Raw genomic sequence first — 23,890 nt, forward strand, 5'->3', positions numbered from 1 at the left:
GGGGGTGGTGGAAGAAGGAGCAGGAGGGGTTTAGCCAATGGTGGAACTGTGTAAAACATTGGTTAGGCCACAACTAAAGCATTGTGTGTTGTGGAAGCATTGTAGTTTTGGAATCCACATTATAGGAGGGATGTGACCTCACTGCCTGAAACGATGATAGAGACAGAGACTGTCATGACAGTTAAGTATTTAGATGCCATCGCATACAAGGCTATGGGATTAGAATACTTAAGTGATTGTTTTTGGCCAGCACAGATGCGATGGGCCGAAGGGCCTTTCCTGTGCTGTAGCCTCTCTGGCCCTCTAACATCACCTCTCATTCTTCAAATACAGGTCCAGTTTCCCCAATCTCTCTTCATTGGACAGTTCCACCATCCCAGGAATAAATCTGGTGAACTAGGAACTCTTCATTGTATTCATTAAGGTGATCAAAGCATTTGACTCAGTAAATCTGAAGCTCCGTGGCTTATGGTCCAGAGATTGGGATTTACAAGTAACACGATCCCAACCTGTAATCGCTTCATGATGAGCTGACTGCAGTAGGAGATCAAAAAAGTTTTCAAAATTTGGATCAGGGCCAAACAAGGCTGTATGACAGGCCCCATACTGGTTACAATCTACCAAACAGCGGTTATTCAATTCAAAGATCAACTGCCCTCTGATCTGAGTATTAAGTACCACCGAGATGGAAAATTATTTAACCTCAGTCACCTACATGTCAAAACTAAACTGACCACCAGAGACGTGCATGATCTTTTTGTGGACAACTAGTGTTGTTGCCCACTTTGCAATAGATTTGCAAGCTTCTTTCCCAATTCTGCAGACAAGGAACTCAGTCTATCCTTGAATGCTGCAAAAACCAAAACTCATTTCAACCCACACCTGGTTAGCCATCTCCCATATATTGCAGGAGACACTCTGGAATATGTTGAGCACTCTCCATACCTTGACAGCCACGTCTCTCAAAAGATCAACAATAACAAGGAGATCCAACATCACATCAGCTGTGCTAGCTCAACCTTCTACAAACTACACCTGCTTTGCCAAGTGTTTGCCAACAAAAGACCCCGTAAGTCCACAAAGGTGCAAGTGTGCAGAGGATTTGTCATCACCACACTCCTCTGACGCAGTGAGACCTGGACTGTGTATCAGACACAAGAGAAATTCCATCGACAATGTCTTCAGCACATCCTTTGGATTCTACGCAAGGACTGTCAAACAAACGCTTGCGTTCTAATGACTTGGAGGAACTTGCTACAATCATTCGTTTTTAAATAAATTTAGAGTATCCAATTATTTTTTTCCAATTAAGGGGCAATTTAGTGTGGCCACTAAATCTACTCTGCACATCTTTGGGTTGTGGGGATGAGACCACGCAGACACGGGGAGAATGTGCAAACTCCACACGGACAGTGACCCGGGGCCGGGATCGAACCCGCATCCTCAGCGCCGTGAGGCAGCAGTGCTAACCACTGCATCACCAAGCCACCCTGCTTCAATCATTCTAAATTGTAGCAACCTATCAAACTGCATCACTAGTCCAAATACCTTATTGATGAAGCAAAGCAGTAGCAGAGAAAGGAAGCAAATCCTGCACTCCTGTTCTCACTACCTCATGCGGCATCCTGCCTAATGTGCTCAAAGCTCGCTGGGTCGCGATCAGCCCCTTGAAGGCCCACAGCAGAAACTCAAGACCCTTGGTTAGCATCATCCTCAAATTGAGGGGCAGCTGACAACGATGACTATCTATCGCATGGATGATTACAGAATTCCCAAGCAGAAAATCTACGGCAAACTGTCTTAGGTCAACATCAAGATGGTCAATACTAACGCTGGAAGGACTCTGCAATACTTTCCAACCTTCTGCACTGCAGATCACCTCTCTTGGGAAAATACTGCAGTCAACTGGATCACACGGAGGCAAGCACTGAAATTTGTTTCAGCATGCTTTTAGGACTATCCAAATGCCCAGAGGAAGACACAGCTGCAGAGGTTCCCACAAACAAAATAGTCTGCTGCAGTACCTGCCTAGATTTCCACAAAGCTGGCACTTTGTATTGTTGCCATTGCTCCAATGGCAACAATACAAAGTGTCAGCTTTGTGGAAATCTAGGCAGGTACTGCAGCAGATTATTTTGTCACATTAGAAATATTTGGCAGATGGAGTATAATGTGGGGAAATATGATATTGTACACTTCAGGATGAATAGAAAAGCAGAATATTAAAATGGATAGAGACTGCAGAATGCTGCAGTACAGAGGGATTTGGATCATTGTAAATGTATCACAAAATGTTACCATGCAGGTACAGCAGGAAATTAGGAAGGAAAATTAAATATTGGTCTTTATTGCAAGGGAGATAAACTATAAAAGTAGGGAGGTCGCGCTGCAACAGTACAGGGCATTGTAAAACCGCAGCTAAAGTATTGTGTACAGTTTTGGTCATCTTGCTTGCTATGGAAGCAGTTCAGAGAAAGTTGATGCCTGGGGTGAAGGGTTGCCTTATGAGGAAAGGTTGAGCAGATTAGGCTGACGTTATTGGAGTTTAAAAGAATGAAAGGTGACCTTATTGATTCTAAAGGGTTTTTAAAGGGTAGATCATCAGAAGATGTATCCCCTCATAGAAAAATAAAGAACATGGGGCACAATTTAAAAATAAGGGGTTTTCCGTTGAAAGATGGAAATGTTGAAGAATTCACATCTTAAAGGATAATTAAACTGTGGAATTATTTTCCCCAGCGATTACTGGAGGTTAAGTCATGAAATATTTTCAAAGCTGAGTTAAGTGTAAGCAAAGTGGAGTTTAACTCACAATCAGATCAGCCATGATCAGCGGAACTCCTCAGTGCAGAAAATGGGGCTAAGTGCGGCCTCGTCGGGGAGTTCCCGCCGTGGCACCCGATCTACCCAGATGGGCATTAGATAGTGGGGTGTTCATCGGCACTCCAAGCGCTGGGAAACACCTGGCTAATCTCGCCCTACAGGGCTCTGTCCCCATAAATAAAAGGGGCAGCACAATGGTTAGCACTTCTGCCTCACAGCAACAGGGACATCCGGCCTTGGGTGACTGTGTGGAATTTGCACGTACTCCCTTTGTCTGCGTGTGTTTCCTCTGGGTGCTCCGGTTTCCTCTCACAGTCCAAAGATGTGCAGGTTAGGTGGATTGGCCATGTTAAATTGCCGTTACTGACCAAAGATGTGCAAGTTATGTGGGATAGGGAATGGGAGTGGGGTACTCTTTCAGAAGGTCAATGAGGACTCGATGAGCTGAATGGCCTCCATCTGCACTGCAAGGATTCTATGATTTTAATGAATGGCGGAGCAAGGAGAAAGGTCCAAATGGCCTATTTCATATGATCTTAAGTCATGAGGCGATCCAAAGAGGATACAATCATTTAGAGCTGGGACATACTTGAATGAGTCCACCATGACTGGTCACACAAATGCAAATTGATCTCCCCAACCCCATAAAACAAAATCAAGGTGGCTCTCTTTTACAGTCACCATCAACGCCATGCTGTGACCAATCATTATTGCAATGCAGTTACTGGAAACTCGTTTCCAAAATCCAACCCCACCCCTAGCCAACTGCCAAGGTTACAAAGTCGAATTCCAACCTTCAGCCCAGCCAATAAAAATTGCTGAACTCCACATCAATCAAGTTTCAAATACAAATTCAGGTTGCAACTAGATCGACTGGCATATCCCACAACAGTGTAATTCTCAAGTTCGAAAGAAACTGTATTTATAAATTCTGAAACGACTCTTTTAAATGTCATTCTGACTTTGTGGCAATTTGAATATTACCAAAGTCGTTGAACAATATCATTGGTCTGGAATGTCCTCAAAACTGCTCCTGCCACAAGTGTGGTGGAAACCATATTTAGATACAAAAACAGGTTTTGCTCCACAGTTCCGCTGAGATTATGACAGCAGCGTGGGAGTACCTCAAAGGAAATTCCCAGCCCATAGGCAAGACAGTGACAGAGCTTAAGGTTCAATTGCCTGAAAGCCACTTTATAATCTCTCACATTCTGCATCCTTAGATACAGCTACACACAAGTAACATTAATTGACATTATCGGGTGTTGTATTGTGCATTTTCTCCACTTGTGCACATGCTTCTCTTTTAGAACATAGAACGATACAGCGCAGTACAGGCCCTTCGGCCCACGATGTTACACCGAAACAAAAGCCATCTAACCTACACTATGCCATTATCATCCATATGTTTATCCAATAAACTTTTAAATGCCATCAATGTTGGCGAGTTCACTACTGTTGCAGGTAGGGCATTCCACGGCCTCACTACTCTTTGCGTAAAGAACCTACCTCTGACCTCTGTCCTATATCTATTACCCCTCAGTTTAAAGTCCTCGTGCCAGCCATTTCCATCCGCGGGAGAAGGCTCTCACTGTCCACCCTATCTAACCCCCTGATCATTTTGTATGCCTCTATTAAGTCTCCTCTTAACCTTCTTCTCTCCAACGAAAACAACCTCAAGTCCATCAGCCTTTCCTCATAAGATTTTCCCTCCATACCAGGCAACATCCTGGTAAATCTCCTCTGCACCCGCTCCAAAGCCTCCACGTCCTTCCTATAATGCGGTGACCAGAACTGTATGCAATACTCCAAATGCGGCCGTACCAGAGTTCTGTACAGCTGCAACATGACCTCCTGATTCCGGAACTCAATCCCTCTACCAATAAAGGCCAACACTCCATAGGCCTTCTTCACAACCCTATCAACCTGGGTGGCAACTTTCAGGGATCTATGTACATGGACACCTAGATCCCTCTGCTCATCCACACTTTCAAGAACTTTACCATTAGCCAAATATTCCGCATTCCTGTTATTCCTTCCAAAGTGAATCACCTCACACTTCTCTACATTAAACTCCATTTGCCACCTCTCAGCCCAGCTCTGCAGCTTATCTAGATCCCTCTGTAACCTGCTACATCCTTCCACACTATCGACAACACCACCGACTTTAGTATCGTCTGCAAATTTACTCACCCACCCTTCTGCGCCTTCCTCTAGGTCATTGATAAAAATGACAAACAGCAACGGCCCCAGAACAGATCCTTGTGGTACTCCACTTGTAACTGAACTCCATTCTGAACATTTCCCATCAACCACCACCCTCTGTCTTTCAGCTTGCCAATTTCTGATCCACATCTCTAAATCTCCCTCAATCCCCAGCCTCCGTATTTTCTGCAAAAGCCTACCGTGGGGAACCTTATCAAACGCTTTGCTGAAATCCATATACACCACATCAACTGCTCTACCCTCGTCTACCTGTTCAGTCACCTTCTCAAAGAACTCGATAAGGTTTGTGAGGCATGACCGACCCTTCACAAAGCCATGCTGACTATCCCTGATCATATTATTCCTATCTAGATGATTATAAATCTTGTCTCTTATAATCCCCTCCAAGACTTTACCCACGACAGACGTGAGGCTCACCGGTCTATAGTTGCCGGGGTTGTCTCTGCTCCCCTTTTTGAACAAAGGGACCACATTTGCTATCCTCCAGTCCTCTGGCACTATTCCTGTAGCCAATGATGACATAAAAATCAAAGCCAAAGGTCCAGCAATCTCTTCCCTGGCCTCCCAGAGAATCCTAGAATAAATCCCATCAGGACCCGGGGACTTACCTATTTTCAGCCTGTCCAGAATTGCCAACACCTCTTCCCTACGTACCTCAATGCCATCTATTCTATTAGCCTGGGTCTCAGCATTCTCCTCCACAACATTATCTTTTTCCTGAGTGAATACTGACTAAAAATATTCATTTAATATCTCGCCTATCTCTTCAGACTCCACACACAACTTCCCATCCCTGTCCTTGACTGGTCCTACTCTTTCCCTAGTCATTCGCTTATTCCTGACATACCTATAGAAAGCTTTTGGGTTTTCCTTGATCCTACCTGCCAAATCTTCTCATGTCCCCTCCTTGCTCGTCTTAGCTCTCTCTTTAGATCCTTCCTCGCTACCTTGTAACTATCCATCGCCCCAACTGAAACTTCACACCTCATCTTCACATAGGCCTCCTTCTTCCTCTTAACACGAGATTCCATTTCTTTGGTAAACCACGGTTCCCTCGCTCGACGCCTTCCTCCCTGCCTGACCGGTACATACTTATCAAGAACACGCAGTAGCTGATCCTTGAACAAGCTCCACTTATCCAGTGTGCCCAACACTTGCAGCCTACTTCTCCACCTTATTCCCCCCAAGTCACGTCTAATGGCATCATAATTGCCCTTCCCCCTAGCTATAACTCTTGCCCTGCGGTGTATACTTATCCCTTTCCATCATTAACGTAAACGTCACCGAATTGTGGTCACTGTCCCCAAAGTGCTCTCCTACCTCCAAATCCAACACCTGGCCTGGTTCATTACCCAAAACCAAATCCAACGTGGCCTCGCCTCTTGTTGGCCTGTCAACATATTGTGTCAGGAAACCCTCCTGCACACACTGTACAAAAAACGACCCATCTAATGTACTCGAACTATATCTTTTCCAGTCAATATTTGGAAAGTTAAAGTCTCCCATAATAACTACCCTGTTACTTTCGCTCTTATCCAGGATCATCCTCGCCATCCTTTCCTCTACATCCCTAGAACTATTTGGAGGCCTATAGAAGACTCCCAACAGGGTGACCTCTCCTTTCATGTTTCTAACCTCAGCCCATACTACCTCGGAAGATGAGTCCCCATCTAGCATCCTCTCCGCCACCGTAATACTGCTCTTGACTAGCAGCACCACACCTCCCCCTCTTTTGCCTCCTTCTCTGAGCTTACTAAAGCACCTAAACCCCGGAACCTGCAACATCCATTCCTGTCCCTGCTCTATCCATGTCTCCGAAATGGCCACAACATCGAAGTCCCAGGTACCAACCCATGCTGCCAGTTCCCCTACCTTATTTCGTATACTCCTGGCATTGAAGTAGACACACTTCAAACCACCTACCTGAACACTGGCCCCCTCCTGCGACGTCAAATCTGTGCTCCTGACCTCTATACTCTCATTCTCCCTTACCCTAAAACTACAATCCAGGTTCCCATGCCCCTGCTGCATTAGTTTAAACCCCCCCAAAGAGCACTAACAAATCTCCCCCCCCAGGATGTACATTGCACTCCCTTCCCTGCCATCCCTCTAACTTTCTACCAAGATCTGGCTAACAACTAAATTAAATTTTTTTTTAAAAATAATAATAATAAAATATGGTAACCTACATCAGGTTCAGATGTAGACCATCCTGTCTGTAGAGGTCCCACCTTCCCCAGAAAGAGCCCCAGTTATCCAGAAATCTGAATCCCTCCCGCCTGCACCATCCCTGTAGCCACGTGTTTAATTGCTCTCTCTCCCTATTCCTCATCTCACTATCACGTGGCACGGGCAACAACCCAGAGATAACTCTGTTTGTTCTAGTTCTGAGCTTCCATCCTAGCTCCCTGAAAGCCTGCCTGACATCCTTGTCCCCTTTCCTACCTATTTCGTTAGTGCCAATGTGGACCACGACTTGGGGCTGCTCCCCCTCCCCCCTAAGGACCCGGAAAACACGATCCGAGACATCACTTACCCTTGCACCTGGGAGGCAACATACCAAACGTGAGTCTCTCACGCTCCCACAAAATCTCCTATCTGTGCCCCTGACTATCGAGTCCCCAATTACTAATGCTCTGCTCCTCTCCGCCCTTCCCTTCTGAGCAACAGGGACAGACTCCGTGCCAGAGGCCCATACCCCATGGCTTACCCCTGGTAATCCAAAGCGGTATACTTGTTTCTCAGGGGAACGACCGCAGGGGATCCCTGTACTGACTGCTTCTTCCCAGTCCCTCTTACAGTTACCCATCTATCTACAATCTTTGGTGTAACTAATTCCCTGAAGCTGCTATCTATGACCCCCTCTGCCTCCCGAATGATCCAAAGTTCTTCCAACTCCAGCTCCAGTTCCCTAACTCGGTCTTGGAGGAGCTGGAGATGGCAGCACTTCCTGCAGGTAAAATCAGCAGGGACACTAACGGCATCCCTCACCTCAAACATCCTGCAGGAGGAACATTGCACTCCCTTCCCTGCCATCCCTCTAACTTTCTACCAAGATCTGGCTAACAACTAAATTAAATTTTTTTTTAAAAATAATAATAATAAAATATGGTACTTACCTCACACCAATGGGTTTTATTATTAGGTTAGAGGAGGAGGGCGGGTGGGGGACACTACACGTGTAGTGTCTCGGGTTTCCTCTCCACCAGAATTTATTGGTGAGGGTCTTCCCAGAAGTCCGCGGGTCGAACTTCCTGTTCCCGCCTTAAACACTAATTTTTTTTTTTTAAAACAGCAAAGAGGGACCGAAAACGGGACCAGGTAAGTGTTTACCGCTGAAATTAACTAGCCTGCTCCTGTGAAGGTCTCCCAGAAATCACTAACGCACCGCTCACGCTGAAATCGACTGGCCTGCTCCTGCAAAGACAAGTGTTTTTAAAGGAGAAACTTACCTCCCAGAAATCACTTGCGCACTGCTCCCGCTGAAATTGACTAGCCTGCTCCGCTCCCGCTGAAATCGACTGGCCTGCTCCTGCAAAGACAAGTGTTTTTAAAGGAGAAACTTACCTCCCAGAAATCACTTGCGTACCGCTCCTGCTGAAATCGACTTTGTTCCCTATTATTATTCCTCACTTTGATTCACATCACAATACCCAATGCTATTTTGGTAACCCTTGTGTTCGAGGCTCCCAAATCCAATTTAAAAAAAATAATTTACAATTGTCAACTATCAAAGCCAAGGAGTGCAAGGTCTTTGTATGACATAATTTGGGGTGTACGCCAACTTCAGTATTATTTGCGGTGAAAGAACTTCTCTTACTTTAGTTTTCTAAAAGTCAAGTCACATGTGTAGTCACATGGAACAATGCGAGTTGATTAGGAAGAACCAGCATGGGTTTCTAAAGAGCAAATCATGTTCAGCTAACTTGGAATTTTTTTGAAGAGATAACAGAAAGGGTTGATGAGGATATGCTGTTGATGTGGTGCACATGGACTATCAGAAGGCATTCGATACAGTGCCAACCAACGGACTTGTGAGAAAAGTTATAGCTCATGGAATAAACTAGACAGTAGCAACGTGGATACAAAATTGACTCATAGGAAACAGAGTAATGGATATTTTTGGGCTGGAGGAAGGTTTGTAGTGGTGTTCTCCAGGAGTCGATATTGGAACCCTTGCTTTTTCTGATTGATATTAATGATTTAGATCTAGGTGTGCAAGGTGCAATTTCAAAGTTTGCGGATGATACGAACTCTGGAAGAATTGTAAACTGGGAGCACAGTGTAAAACTTCAAAAGGATATAGACGAACTGTGGGCAGATAGGTAGTGGATAAAGTTCAATGCAGAGAACTGTGGGGTGATACATTCTGGTAGGAAGAACGTGGAGAGACAATATAAAATAATGGGTAAAACTCTTAAGAGGTGCAGGAGCAGAGGGACCTGGGAGTATATAGGCATAGATCATTGAAGGTGTACAGTGGAGAGACCAGTTAGTGAAGCATATAGTCTTCTGGGCTTTATTAATAGAGTACAAGAGGATTAGAGTACAAGAGCAAGGAGGTTTGCGGAATTTACATTGAACATTAATAGGACCTCAGCTGGAGTATTTTGTACAGTTCTGGTTTCCACCCTCTCGGAAGGATGTGAACGCATTGGACTGAACAGGTTTACAAGAATAGTTCCACGGATGAGAAACTTCAGTTATATAAATTGATCAGAGAGGTTGGGACTGTTCTCCTTGGAGGAGAAGGCCAAGAGGAGATTTGATAGAGAAGTTCAATAAAGTGGGCTGGGAAAAGTAGATGGAGAAACAGTTCTCATTCGTAAAAGGATCGAGAACAAGGGGGCAGATTTAAAGTGATTTGCAAAAGAGGCAAATATGATATGAGGAAAAACTTCTTCACGCATCGTGTAGTTCGGATCTGGAATGCATTGACTGGAGGTCTGGTGGAGTTGGGTTTAATCAAAGCATTTAAGAGGGCATTTGATGATTATTTAAACATAAATAATGGGTAAGGATATGGGGAAAAAGGCACATGAATGGCACTGTCATAATGCTCATTCGGCGAACCGGTGCAGACACGATGGGCCGAATAGCCTCTCCTTCTGTGCCGTGACAATTTGTGATTCTATGTTTAAGAGCAGTAATGTCCATCATCTAATGTTCATGAATTACATTAAAATAGAGATTGACATTGATGAGCATTATTGGTTCTCAAAATAACAGACAATCCCCAAGTTAAAAAGGCGGAGCATCATGAACTACATTGGTCCTGACTCCAGCAAAGATGTAAACAAAAATGTAACAGAGAGATTATTACACATGATGCAGTAAGAAACATTGGTAAAACATTAGATCAGACTGAATATGTGGTTTGGCAGGGGCAGGAAGAAAGGTATGACCATGCTGCCATCAACTCATCTATATTAAAATAGGTGTGCCAACCAAATCACAGGACTGCTCTTTTATTATTGTGTTTTAATTAAAATGGTACAGACTATTGTACAAATATATTGACAGTGTAAGAAGTTTCTTCACTTCTGGAATATTCTCAATGATTTTCTATTTGTTGAAGGTTAATTCATAAAGGTAACATATTCCAAGCCAGCAATTTGGTCATCAACATAGCTCATCAAAGAAGCATCCTGAAGAACCGGCCTACAACAAAAAGGTGTCACAGCCTTAGCACAGTGGCTGCATACCTACCTTAATCAATAGTTTGCATGTTCAATTCCAGAGACTTAAGCACATAATCTAAGATGACACCTGAGTGCAGAACTGAGAGAAAACTACACTGTCAGAAATGCTGTATTTCAGAGGTGAGGCTGACTGCCCTGACATCAAGGCAGCATTGTGGCAGCAAGGATCCTTAGGGAAAGTGAAGTCAATGGAAATTGGCAGAATAACTCTCCACTGGTGGGAGTTATGCATGGCATAACGGAAGAGGGCTGCGGTTACGAGACTAATAATCTCAATCAACCATCTTCAGCTGCTTCAATGGCCCTCCCTCCATCATTTTCTTTTAATTTTTCCAATTAAGGGCAATTTAGCATGCCCAATCCACCTACCCTGCACATCTTTGGGTTGGGTTGTGGTGGTGAGACCCACGCAGACACGGGAGCTTTCTCTCCATCATAAGGGGCTAGGGGCTTTTCACAGTAACTTCATTTGAAGCCCACTTGTGACAATAAGCGATTTTCATTTCATTTCAAGGTCAAAAGTATGAATGTACATTGATGATTGCACAATGTCCAACACCCTTTTTGACTCCTCACTGTAGCAGCTCGTTCCCTTATGCAGAGACCTGGACAATATTCAGGCTTGGGTTGATAAATGGCAAGTAACATTTGCACCACTCCAAATGCTGGGCAATGATCACCTCCACCGAGAATCACCCCCTTGTTATTCAACGGGATTACAGAAACCCCCACAATCAACATCCTTTGACCATATTAATACTGTGGCCAAAGGACCTGGTCAGAGGCTGGAATTCTCCGACCTAGATTTTTGCCCTTCCAGCAATCCCCATGCAAAGCTGGCCCACATCTAGAAGGTGCAAGTCAGGAGTGTGATGGAATACTCGCCACTTGCTTGAATGAGTAAAACTCCAGCAAAACTCAAGACGGTCAACATCATCCAAGACAAAGCAGCCCACTTGATCAACATACAATCCACCATCTTAAATATTCACTCCCTCCACCACCGGTACAGTGGCCACCATACAGGTACAAGATGCATTGTATTGCCACATGTTGCTAAGACTTATTTAAACTGCACCTTCCAAACCCTCTACATATGCTACCTAGACAGACATCAACAGACACATGGGAACATCACTGCCAGCAAGGTCTCCTCCAAGTCACTCAAGATTCTGACTTGGAACTATATTGCTGTTTCTTCGGTCACTGGATCAAAATCCTAGAACTCCGCCTCCCCCAACCCCCTCTAACAGCTCTATGGGTGTAAATAAACCACCTGGGCTGCAGTGGTTCAAGAAAACAGCTCACCACCATGTTCTCAAGGATAATGAGAAGGAAAAAAATGCATGCCTTTCCAGCACCACCACAACCCAAGACAGAATTGAAAAAAGATGAGGAGTTAATTCAAAGTCTTGTCTAACCCCTCAGATGGAAACAAAGGGTCACATTGCACTATTCCACAAGAACAGAAATTCTCGCCCTAGTGTCCTTGTCTATATTTATCCTTCCACCGTGACCAAAAAAGCAGAATATTTGTCAAACATCTCATTTTTGTTTGCTGGGCGCTGCTGTGCAAAACAGACCAGCACATTGAACTATCTCTCTCCAAGTTGTTGTCATGTGATCTTATGTCATTGATGATGTAGACTACATATTTAACATTAGCCCTTTGATTGTCAAGATGATACGGTGTGTGCAAATGCAATAATAATCTTTAATTTCACTGGTTGGTCAAAAAGATATTTAACTTCTTTAACAGGTGCCCATCTTCAGGCCCATCACTGTGACCTGTACTCCCCGATTATCATAGAATTTACAGTGCAGAAGGAGGTCATTCGGCCCATCGAGTCTGCACCGGCTCTTGGAAAGAGCACCCTACCCAAGGTCAACACCTCCCACCCTATCCCCACAACCCAGTAACCTCACCCAACACTAAGGGCAATTTTGGACACTAAGGGCAATTTATCACGACCAATCCACCTAACCTGCACATCTTTGGACTGTGGGAGGAAACCGGAGCACCCGGAGGAAACCCACGCACACACGGGGAGGATGTGCAGACTCCGCACAGACACTCATTAACTGGCCCTCATTGCACACAAGGCACCAACTCCACTGATTTATGTTAACTCTGCGAACCTTGCCGATTTGAAAAGTGTTGCTGACTCTTATAATCTCAGGATGTGACTTGATCGAATTGGTCACTCCAAGAGCGAGCAATCTTTGGTCGCAATTAATTTCTGTTTGCCAATGACTGGAATAAGGTATAACTAAAGTTGAAGCTAAAACGTTTTATTACCGTGGATGACTTTTGCTGAAGGGCAAGGCTCTGTTGATGGACACTGGTCCTTGCCAAATTGTCAATTCTCCTGCACTGTTAATTTGTATTTTATAGTTTTTAGCGTTTAAATAAATTGTATTTTGTGTAATTTCTGTTGCTGCAGCATAGTCTCTTGGCCTGGTCGTTATTATAAATAAGAATTAATTCTCAATTGACTCACCTGATTTAATAAATCTTACAACACCACGTTAAAGTCCAACAGGTTTGTTTCGAATCACTAGCTTTCGGAGAACAGCTCCTTCATCAGGTGAGTCTGATGAAGGAGATGTGCTCCGAAAGCTAGTGATTCGAAAGCTAGTGATTCGAAAGAAACTTGTTGGACTTTAACCTGGTGTTGTAAGACTTCTTACTGTGCTCACCCCAGTCCAATGCTGGCATCTCCACATCATGATTTAATAAAGATGAAGTATATAAACAAACAAAGAAAAAAGGACATTTTTTTAAAACATAGACATTGACTTAAGATAGATGCCACAGGTCACCCGACATGTCTGGTGTTACAATTTGATCAGATTCTGGAAGTTTCCAATGGAGATTACAATTTGGGCATGCCAAGACAAACCACCAAAGGAACTACACATCTGATGTCAGGAATTACTTCAAAAATAAATTGAACCTTGTAACTGGCTATCACTATTTGCATTTCTACAAGTTACCTTTCAAGCAGAGACAGACGGTCTACAGGGACAATAGTAACAGAGGTGATCTTGAACTGTTCTTCCTAGCTCATCACAGGGAAGAAAGGTTCATTCAGAAATGATGACTGGTACATTAAAGAAATTAACGAGCTAGGCATAACACAATAGCCAAGGTCTGTCCAGGCATGAACTAATCAATTACCTTCTGTAGAAGACCCAACTCATTAAGCTGGAATACCCAACACATTGTGCAGAGATGTCATATGACCAAAATAATCATTTTAAAATGCATTTTCTTACAATAGTCTGCTTGTTTTAGTCCAGAAGAAATGAGTAATGAAGCGGTGACATCTCTCTCTATTGCTCTCAGGTTCAAGACCAAATCTCTAATACATTTTTTGAATCCATGACAGAGATAGTGAATTCCAATCAAAAATAATCTCTGGTACAATAGCATCCACTTTTGGAAAAGACGGATTATGGTTGAATGGAGACTGTCCAGAAATTTCAGTTTACATCGGTCTCAACTCCACTAGAATTTCAACACCCCGTGAAAAAACTGCCTCAGCCACAACCAGCAGCCAAAGTATCAGAAACAGTGAATTATTTTTTATATTCGTTGGTGTTGGTGGCAGGACAGCATTTATTGCCCATCCCTGGGAGCATTTAACCACATTACTGCAGATCTGGAGTCACATGTAGGCCAGACCAGGTAAGGATGACAGATTTTGTTCCCTAAAGGACATTAGTGAGCCAGATGGATTTTTACGACAATCAGCAATGGTTTCATGGTCATCATTAGACTTTTCATTCCAGATTTGTATTGAATTCAAATCTGACCATCTGCCATGGTGGGATTCAAACCCGGGTCCCCAGAGAATTGCCCTGGGATCCCTGGATTACTAGTCTAGTGACTATGCCACTGCTTCCCAAATGTTTTTGTGCTTTAATCATTGGATTTTAATTTGACCAAAAGTTAACCTCATCTACTGTCTAACTTGTAATTTTGCATGTTTGTTGAGTGCGTGCCTGGTGTGAAAACATCAATATCTGTGGTTAAACTCAATAAAACCTGACAGAGTTCTTTGCAATCAGCACATAAAATGGTTAAATACAGACATTAAATTTATACCCTCATCCTTCTAAATGATTTTTTAAAACTGTTATGATCAACCGAGGAGTGGGAAAGAAAGGCTAAGTGCTGCATGTGTCCACACAGGTCATAACAATGAACAGATATTTGACCCTGGCAATTACTAAAGTAAAGTTAGTAAAGTTGTCCGAAGTAATTTAGCCCAACATCTGTAACTAGCTTTGGTCGCTGAGAAATAAGATAAATATTCAAGCCTGGAGGCAATTGAGAATAAAAAGATAGTCGTGGAAAAGGTGGAACCATTTGGAGGTCAAAAAGGAAATCTTCTTGTGAAGGAACAAGATAATGCTGAGACACAAAGTGAATAGAACCATAGAATTCCTGCAGTACAGAAGGAGGGAAGTCATTTGGTACAAGTCTGCGACGATCCTCTGAAAGAGCACTCTACCTAAGCCCACTCCCCCGTCCTATGCCCACAACTCCACGTAGCCGGCACACCTTTGGGCACGAAGGGGAAATTTAGCAAAGCCAATCCACCTAACCTGCACATCTTTGGACTGAGGCAGCAGTGCTAACCACTGTGCCACCCCGATGCTTTACATTTGTTTTCACAAAAGAACAGGATCATGCCTTTGTGAAAATAAACAAAAGGATAGAGGAACTGCGTAGGATAAAATAGATAAAAATGGAAGTACTTTGAGTACTTCTCAAAGTAGAAAAGTCACTTTATCCAGATAGGATGCATCCTAAGTTGCTGAGGGAAGTAATGAAGGAAACAGCTGAGGCTTTGGCCACAATTTTTCAATACTCCTTGGATATGGGAGAGGTGTCTGACGACTGGAGGGGTGCAAACGTAATGCACCTGTTCAAAACAACCGGGAAGGAATCAAGCTAGTAACCCGAGGCCAGTCATCACATCAGAGGTGGGGAAACCCGGCGTGAGGGACTGACTGGCCTACTCCCACTCCTTATTCATATGTTCATATAACTCCTAGAGACTTTAATAGTCGACAAAATAACTTAAAATTTGGAAGAACATGGATTAATAAATGATGCTCAGTGTGGATTTGCTAACAGCAAAACCATGATTAGAAAATTTGATTGAGTTTTTCGATGAAATACGAGGGTTCGTGAAAGTATTGTAGTTATGCCATGTATCTCTCAAAAGATGTTTGACAAAGTGCCATGTAACAAACCTGCTGGCAAAAAAATTGAAGCCTGTGAGATTCAGGTGATAGTTGCAACATGGAAACAAAACAGGTCAAGAGACAGAAAGCAGGGGATAATGGTGAATGATTCTTTATCAGATGGTGAGAGAGCAGTGAGCAAATAAATGTAAGGGGTGTCCCCTAGCGTTAGGAACATTGCTTGCTTTAATATATATTAGGGCAGCACAGTAGCACAGTGGGTAGCACTGTTGCTTCACAGCTCCAGAGTCCCAGGTTTGATTCCCGGTTTGGGTCACTGTTTGTGCGGAGTCTGTATGTTCTCCTTGTGTCTACGTGGGTTTCCTCCGGGTGCTCCGGTTTCCTCCCACAAGTCCCTGAAGACGTGCTGTTAGCTAATTTGGACATTCTGAATTCTCCCTCAGTGTATCTGAACAGGTGCCGGAATGTGGCGACTAGGGGCTTTTCACACTAACTTCATTGCAGTGTTAATGTAAGTACTTGTAATAATTTGGACATAATATAGAAGGCACAAAAATGGAAATTTAGACAAACTGCTAAGATGGGCAGACAGAGAGATGTAAAATAATGCACATTAAAATTTGTTATCCAGCACTGTACCAAATGCTCTAAATAATGGAATTCCTGACAGCTCTATTTTTTTTTAAAAAGCAACTGCTAAACTCAACACTAAAGTCAAGAGACAAGGATAAAACAGGAAGTTAAAAGCCAGCACGCAGGAACTTGAAAATTAGGCCAAAGATTTAAGTCAGCTCTCTCGGGCTTCTGTAATGCCTGAGCCGAGAGAAAAGGGCAGCGCTGCCACTCTGGTTCCAGAGTCAACAACCTGATTACAAAAATTGTAAGATTTTACAACCCTCTTGAGGGCTTCAAGTTATGTGGAGAGATGACAGGCGCTGAGATTGTTAGAGAGGTTAGAGGGTTAATAGTGTTTCACAAAATGAAGACTTTGAGTGGATAGAGAGAACGGTTTCCAGTGGCAGGAGGGTTAATAATCAGAAAACACAAATTTAAGATGAACAGCAAAAGAATCAAGGTGAAAATGAGCAGGAATGTTTTGTGCAGGGAGTAAAGATTTGGAGTGCACTACTTGATATGGTGATGGAAATAGGTTCCATCGTAACTTTCTAAAGGGAATTATATATAAACTTAAAAAAGGAAAAAGTCAGGGCCATAGAAGAAGAGCAGGGGAGTCGGACCAATTGGTAGCTTTTCAGAGAACTGTCACAGGCCTCAGTGACCAAAAAGTCCCTTTAATGCTGTAAAACTTGAATAGCCACAAGACTCACCTCTGGTGATAAGGGTTTGAAGTACTGAGGAATGACTGGCTCGATAGGGGACACCCAAGAGATAATTTGAAATGTAAAAAAAAGTCAACGATATGGAAAAAGTTAATTGAGAATATTATTTTTAAACAGTTGGAACAGGGCAACACAGTGGCTAACACTGCTGTCACAGCGCCAGGGACCCGGTTTCAATTCCAGCCTCAGTGACTGTCTGAGTGGAGTTTGCACTTTCTCCCCGAGTCTGTGTGGGCTTCCTTCGGCTTCTCCGGTTTCCTCCCATAATCCAAAGATGTACAGGTTAGGTGGATTGGCCATCCTAAATTGCCCCTTAGTGTCCAAAAGGTTAGGTGAGGTTACTTCTTTCAGAGGGTTGGTGCAGACTCGATGGGCCAAATGGCCTCCTTCTGCACTGTCGGGATTCTACGATATAAAGTATTAATAAATAATTTTAAAACCAATATTAGAGAGATCAACAATTAGAATGGGCTTTCAAGCAAAATGGGAGGAGTTAAAATCCTGAATCATTTAAGAAACAATTAGATGATGCAATGGAGGATATAGGATTATCCGAATGGATTAATTAAGTACGTGTGGAAGAGTCTCTCTCATCTGTAGATGAGATTGTCAATTTTATGCTGGTTTTTATTGCCCCCCTCCCATGAGTCTCCTAGATTAAACCAATTCTCCTGCCTACTCTTTGAGGATCCTTTTGTGCCTTAATCTTAAAATAAATTATGGACTGTTTCAATAACAGCTTGTGAGAGATTTCCATACCATCAATATCCATTGTACACAGACACTTTATTTAGCCTATGCAATTTTGTTTTAATAATTTTTATCCATATGGGTGCTAATTATTAGATAAACACATGAAGGAGAAAGAAATAATAAGGCTATACTTATGCTGATAGATAAAGGGTGAGATTAAGAGTTGCAGGAGGCAGTTTACATGAAGCATAAACACCAAGGTGAACCGGTTTGGGTCTAACAATCTGTTTCTGTGCTGTATATTCTATGTAATGTACAAAAGGCAATTTACCCTTAAAAAGTACTTTTAGCCGTTTTCATTATTGAGCCTCATTAGTTAAGAAATTTCAGCAATATAACAGCTATTCATTCTGCATGGGAATTTTAATGGTCACCATAAAGAATGGCTCAGTAATTTCACTACTCACCAAGTTCTGAAAAATGGCACTTTGTCAAATTGGTCCCATGTTGCATGGTGAAGGCAAAACAAGGAAAAATCTAGGTATTCAACTCCAACCTACCTTTACAGACAATTCTGTTCACAGCTCCCCCAAAGTACTTGGGAAATTTCATTTTCTCAATAAGGACATCTTTCCTCGTGTGATACTATCATCACAAGTGGTACAGGCAAAGGCCAGATAAAAGGAAGCCCAAAACTGAGCAATTGCTCTTTACAAACACATGCCCCAACAAATTCCTCTCCTCTCCCCCCACCGGGTGGCACAGTGGTTAGCACTGCTGACGCACAGTCGAGGATCCGGGTTCGATCCCAACCCCGGGTCACTGTCTGTGTGGAGTCTGCACATTCTCCCCATGTCTGCATGGGTCTCACCCCCACAACCAATGAGGTGCAGAGTAGATGGATTGGCCACACTAAACTGCCCCTTAATTGGAAATAAAGAATGGGGTACTTTAAAAAAACACATCCCACACTCTTACAGAACCACTAAGATGGGAGACCAATCAGAGGGTTGAAAAGGTAAGTACCAGAGATAATTCTGAAAGCGAAACCAAGATACTGAATATATTATCCAGGACTTCCAATATGCCCAACACCAAAAACAGCAGTTTCCACACCAGTAAACCATAGGGGAGTTTTGGAGATCTAACACATTCATTGTAGAATGTTGGTGGACAACTGAGCAAATAACAGGAGCAGTAAGTAGTTCAAGGAGAAGGCCTACTGCCAACTTCACATGATAACTAGAAGTGGACAATAAATGCACTGTAATCCATGTCATTTGAGCAAATACATTTTTTTAAACTGACAATGAATACCACAAAAGATAACAGACATGTGGTTCCAAGGAAAAAATGGTTATTGCTGCTCTCCTTTGAGAAGCTTTTATTTTGTTTCTCTCCTTTTGGCACAAATGAGACGGTAAATGGCCGAGCTGCTTCTTGCTGCCTTCCAATGTCACGCTATAACTGGGTGCAATAAAGTGGGCAAACCAACCATCAGGACTTACTTGCCCTTTTTGCCTTATGTTGAGTGCCTATCTCTCCTTGTTATTTAGCCTCAGTGTCCTGGCAGTCAGAAACTTGCTGCATGAATAATTGAAATCCCAGTTTCTACTAACATCTGAATTCCCCGAGGAAATAAATATGTCTAAATTATTTGGAAATTAGAGGAAATGATGAGTATTTTTACCAGTTTGCTCAAGAACACCCCATGTGACTTCCGGGTGCAGCGATGACCAGCTAAGTCGCACGTTTCGGCAGCTTCCGTTGGAACGGACTTTTGGGCTCTTGATAGGAGCCCCAACGGCAATTTAAACGGCCAAAAACACTGTGCGGTAAACCAGAAGGGAATCCCCCCAGACACGCATGGAAAAGGGAGAGGATAGCGGCCGGATTACGGAGGATCCTCTGGAGCAGCGGCAAGGAAGGGAAGCTCAAAGCAAGATGGCGTCGGAAGGTGGCCGTTTGTTATGGGGCTCGGAGCAACAAGAGTTCCTGCGGCGCTGTGTGGAAGAGCTGAAGAAGGAGTTGAAGAAGGAGTTGAAGAAGGAGCTGAAGAAGGAGCTGTTGGCCCCGATATTACAGGCGATTGAAAGGCTAAAGGAGGAGCAGAGGACCCAAGAGCTGGAGCTTCGGGTCGTGAAGGCAAAGACTGCGGAAAACAAAGATGAAATACAGGGCCTGGTGGTGAAGGCAGAAACGCACGAGGCACAGCACAAAAGGTGTGTGGAGAGGTTGGAAGCACTGGAGAATAATTCGAGGAGGAAGAATTTAAGAGTCCTGGTTCTTCCCGAAGGCGCAGAAGGGGCGGACGTCGGGACATATGTGAGCACGATGCTTCACTCGCTAATGGGATCGGAGGCCCCGACGGGCCCTTTGGAGGTGGAGGGAGATTATCGAGTTCTGGCGTGAAGACCAAAGGCTGGAGAAATACCTCGAGCTATAGTGGTGAGGTTTCTCCGCTACAATGACAGAGAGACGGTCCTCAGATGGGCGAAGAAAACTCGGAGCTGTAGGTGGGAGAACGCGGTGATCCGCGTATACCAGGATTGGAGTGCGGAGGTGGCGAGAAGGAGGGCAAGTTTCAATCGGGCTAAGGCGGTGCTTCACAAAAAGGTTCAGTTTGGAATGTTGCAACCGGCGAGATTGTGGGTCACACACCAAGGGAAGTACCACTACTTTGATACGGCAGAAGAGGCGTGGACATTCATTGTGGACGAGAATCTGGAATAGTCTGGCGAGAGAAAGAGCTTCTGGGACAAAGTGGTGGGGTGATTATGTGGGGCGAGGAAGGGGAAGGGGGGGGGGGGGGGGGATGATTTTTCAATTTGTTAATTCTGTGATCCTGTAACTTTTCTCTCTTCCCCATGTGGGGGGGGGGGGGGGGGGGGGGGGGAGTATGAGGAACTGTGGGCGCCGGCCATTAGGGGCGGGGCCGAGTGGGAAACACGGGCTTTGTTCCCGCGCTATGGTAATTGTGGCGGGAACAGGGCCACAGGAAGGAGGGGGCCTCGCACAGTGGGGGCCGAGGACAAGGGGGGAAGCCAAGGTCAGCCAGAGTTCGCTGACTTCTGGGAGCAACATGGGGGGTGCAACTACGCTAGAGGGGGATCTAGCGGAGGGGGGGGTTAACTGGGTTGCTGCTGCTAAGGAGAAGGGGGAGCTGTTATGGGATGGGGTGGTCGAGGCGGGAGGGCACCGTCAGGGGGATATATGGGTACGTGGGAACCGGGTGAGGAGCTGGGTTAAAAAAGGGGATGGCTAGTCGACAAGGGGGGGGGGGGGGGGGTAAAGAGCCCCCCAACCCGGCTGATCACGTGGAACGTGAGAGGGCTGAACGGGCCGATTAAAAGGGCACGGGTACTCGCACACCTAAAGAAATTAAAGGCAGATGTGGTTATGTTGCAGGAGACGCATCTGAAACTGATAGACCAGGTCAGACTACGCAAAGGATGGGTGGGGCAGGTGTTTCATTCGGGTTTAGATGCGAAAAATAGGGGGGTGGCTATCTTAGTGGGGAAACGGGTACTGTTTGAGGCAAAGACCATAGTGGCGGATAGTGGGGGTAGATATGTGATGGTGAGTGGCAGATTGCAAGGGGAGGCGGTGGTTCTGGTGAACGTATACGCCCCGAACTGGGATGATGCAAATTTTATGAGGCGTATGTTGGGACGTATCCCAGACCTGGAGGCGGGAAAGTTGGTAATGGGGGGAGACTTCAATACGGTGCTTGATCCAGGGCTGGACCGGTCGAGGTCCAGGACCGGGAGGAGGCCGGCAGCGGCCAGGGTGCTCAAGGACTTCATGGAGCAGATGGGAGGGGTAGACCCCTGGAGATTTAGTAGGCCTAGGAGTAAGGAGTTCTCATTTTTCTCCCATGTTCACAAAGTATACTCACGGATAGACTTTTTTGTCTTGGGAAGGGCAATGATTCCGAAGGTGACAGGGACAGAGTATACGGCCATAGCCATTTCGGACCACGCTCCACATTGGGTAGACCTGGAGGTAGGAGAGGAAAAAGAACAGCACCCACTCTGGAGAATGGATATGGGCTTATTGGCGGATGAGGGGGTGTGTTTAAGGGTGAGGGGGTGTATCGAAAGGTACTTGGAGCTTAATGACAATGGAGAAGTTCAGGTGGGAGTGGTCTGGGAGGCGTTGAAGGCGGTGGTCAGAGGGGAACTGATATCCATAAGGGCACATAAAGGGGAGCAAAAGGGTAAAGAAAGGGAGCGATTGTTGAAAGAACTTTTGAGGGTGGACAGGCAATATGCAGAGGCACCGGAGGAGGGACTGTACAGGGAAAGACAAAGGTTACATGTGGAATTTGACCTGCTGACCACGGGTAAGGCAGAGGCACAGTGGAGGAGGGCACAGGGTCTACAGTATGAGTATGGAGAGAAGGTGAGTCGGCTACTGGCCCACCAATTGAGGAAGAGGGGAGCAGCGAGGGAGATAGGTGGGGTGAGAGATGAGGAGGGAGAGATGGAACGGGGAGCGGAGAGAGTGAACGGGGTGTTCAAGGCATTCTATGAGAGGTTATATAAGGCTCAGCCCCCGGAAGGGAAGGAGGGAATGATGTGTTTCCTGGATCAGTTGGAATTCACGAAGGTGGAGGAGCAGGAGAGGGCGGGACTGGGAGCACAGATTGAGATGGAGGAGGTGGTAAAAGGGATTGGGAGCATGCAGGCGGGGAAGGCCCCGGGACCGGAAGGATTCCCGGTGGAATTTTATAGGAAATATATGGACCTACTGGCCCCGCTTTTGACGAGAACCTTTAATGAGGCCAGGGAAAGGGGGCAGTTGCCCCCGACTATGTCGGAGGCGACGATATCGCTCCTTTTGAAGAAGGAAAAAGACCCGCTACAGTGTGGGTCCTACAGGCCCATTTCCCTTTTAAACGTAGATGCTAAGCTCCTGGCCAAGGTGATGGCGACGAGGATAGAGGACTGTGTCCCGGGGGTGGTCCACGAGGATCAAACTGGGTTCGTTAAGGGGAGACAGCTGAACACGAACATACGGAGGTTGCTAGGGGTAATGATGATGCCCCCACCAGAGGGGGAGGCGGAGATAGTGGTGGCGATGGACGCCGAGAAAGCATTCGACAGAGTGGAGTGGGACTATCTGTGGGAGGTACTTGGTTATGTATATTGGATTGTTTGATTTTATTTCTGGAGAGTTATTATTTTTGTTATGGCAGTTGCCATTTAGTTTATATATTATTTATTTACTTGTTAAAACAGTCACTGTTATTTATATTGTTTTATTGTTGTAAAAAGGAAAACCTTTGTATTGTTTTGTTTGGCCGAAAAATTTGAATAAAATATATATTTTTTTTTTTTTTTTAAAAAGAACACCCCATGTAGTTTAACCAAGGAATGTTTAAAAATACCCAGAGATTTTCAACCATACCAGTTCCCTAACCAAATATGTGAACTCAGATAAAATAATCAAAATTTAGCTATAACAATTTTACAAAATTACAAATAAACAACTTCTATAAAATCCGAATTAAGACAAACATTACCCAAAAAATTACTCTTCTCCCACTATTATCCCAATCTGGTTTATCTATTATTATCTCTCAGGCTGACAGTTGGCAAATGAAGCAATGTAACATTCATTATGTTCCCCACCCCCACCCTCAGCCTCAGTCTCAGCCAAGAGTTCAACTTACAGCATAATAAATCCAAAATAATTCTGTTATTTAACTGAAAGCACTTATATCACCTGATTTCGTCATACAGTATACAGGCCTGGCCTTTTTTATTAGTGCAGCACTGAAGAATTAACCACTGGTAAAGAATCATCTTTGAAATGCTGACATGTTCAAGTGGTTAGGATCATTAGTTTCAAAATGGGTGAGTTACTTTCCATCCTTAGGCT

The 23,890-nt window shown here is 44.4% G+C and overlaps 1 protein-coding gene across 4 annotated transcripts in view; it reads right to left on the reverse strand.

Annotated features, from left to right (window-relative positions):
* Positions 1–23,890, reverse strand: part of fryl (furry homolog, like) — a 683,156-nt gene that overhangs the window by 513,324 nt on the left and 145,942 nt on the right. The gene's annotated exons all lie outside the window — the stretch shown is intronic.

The sequence above is a fragment of the Scyliorhinus torazame genome, chromosome 3 (genome assembly GCF_047496885.1).
Source record: "Scyliorhinus torazame isolate Kashiwa2021f chromosome 3, sScyTor2.1, whole genome shotgun sequence".
NCBI lineage: Eukaryota > Metazoa > Chordata > Chondrichthyes > Carcharhiniformes > Scyliorhinidae > Scyliorhinus > Scyliorhinus torazame.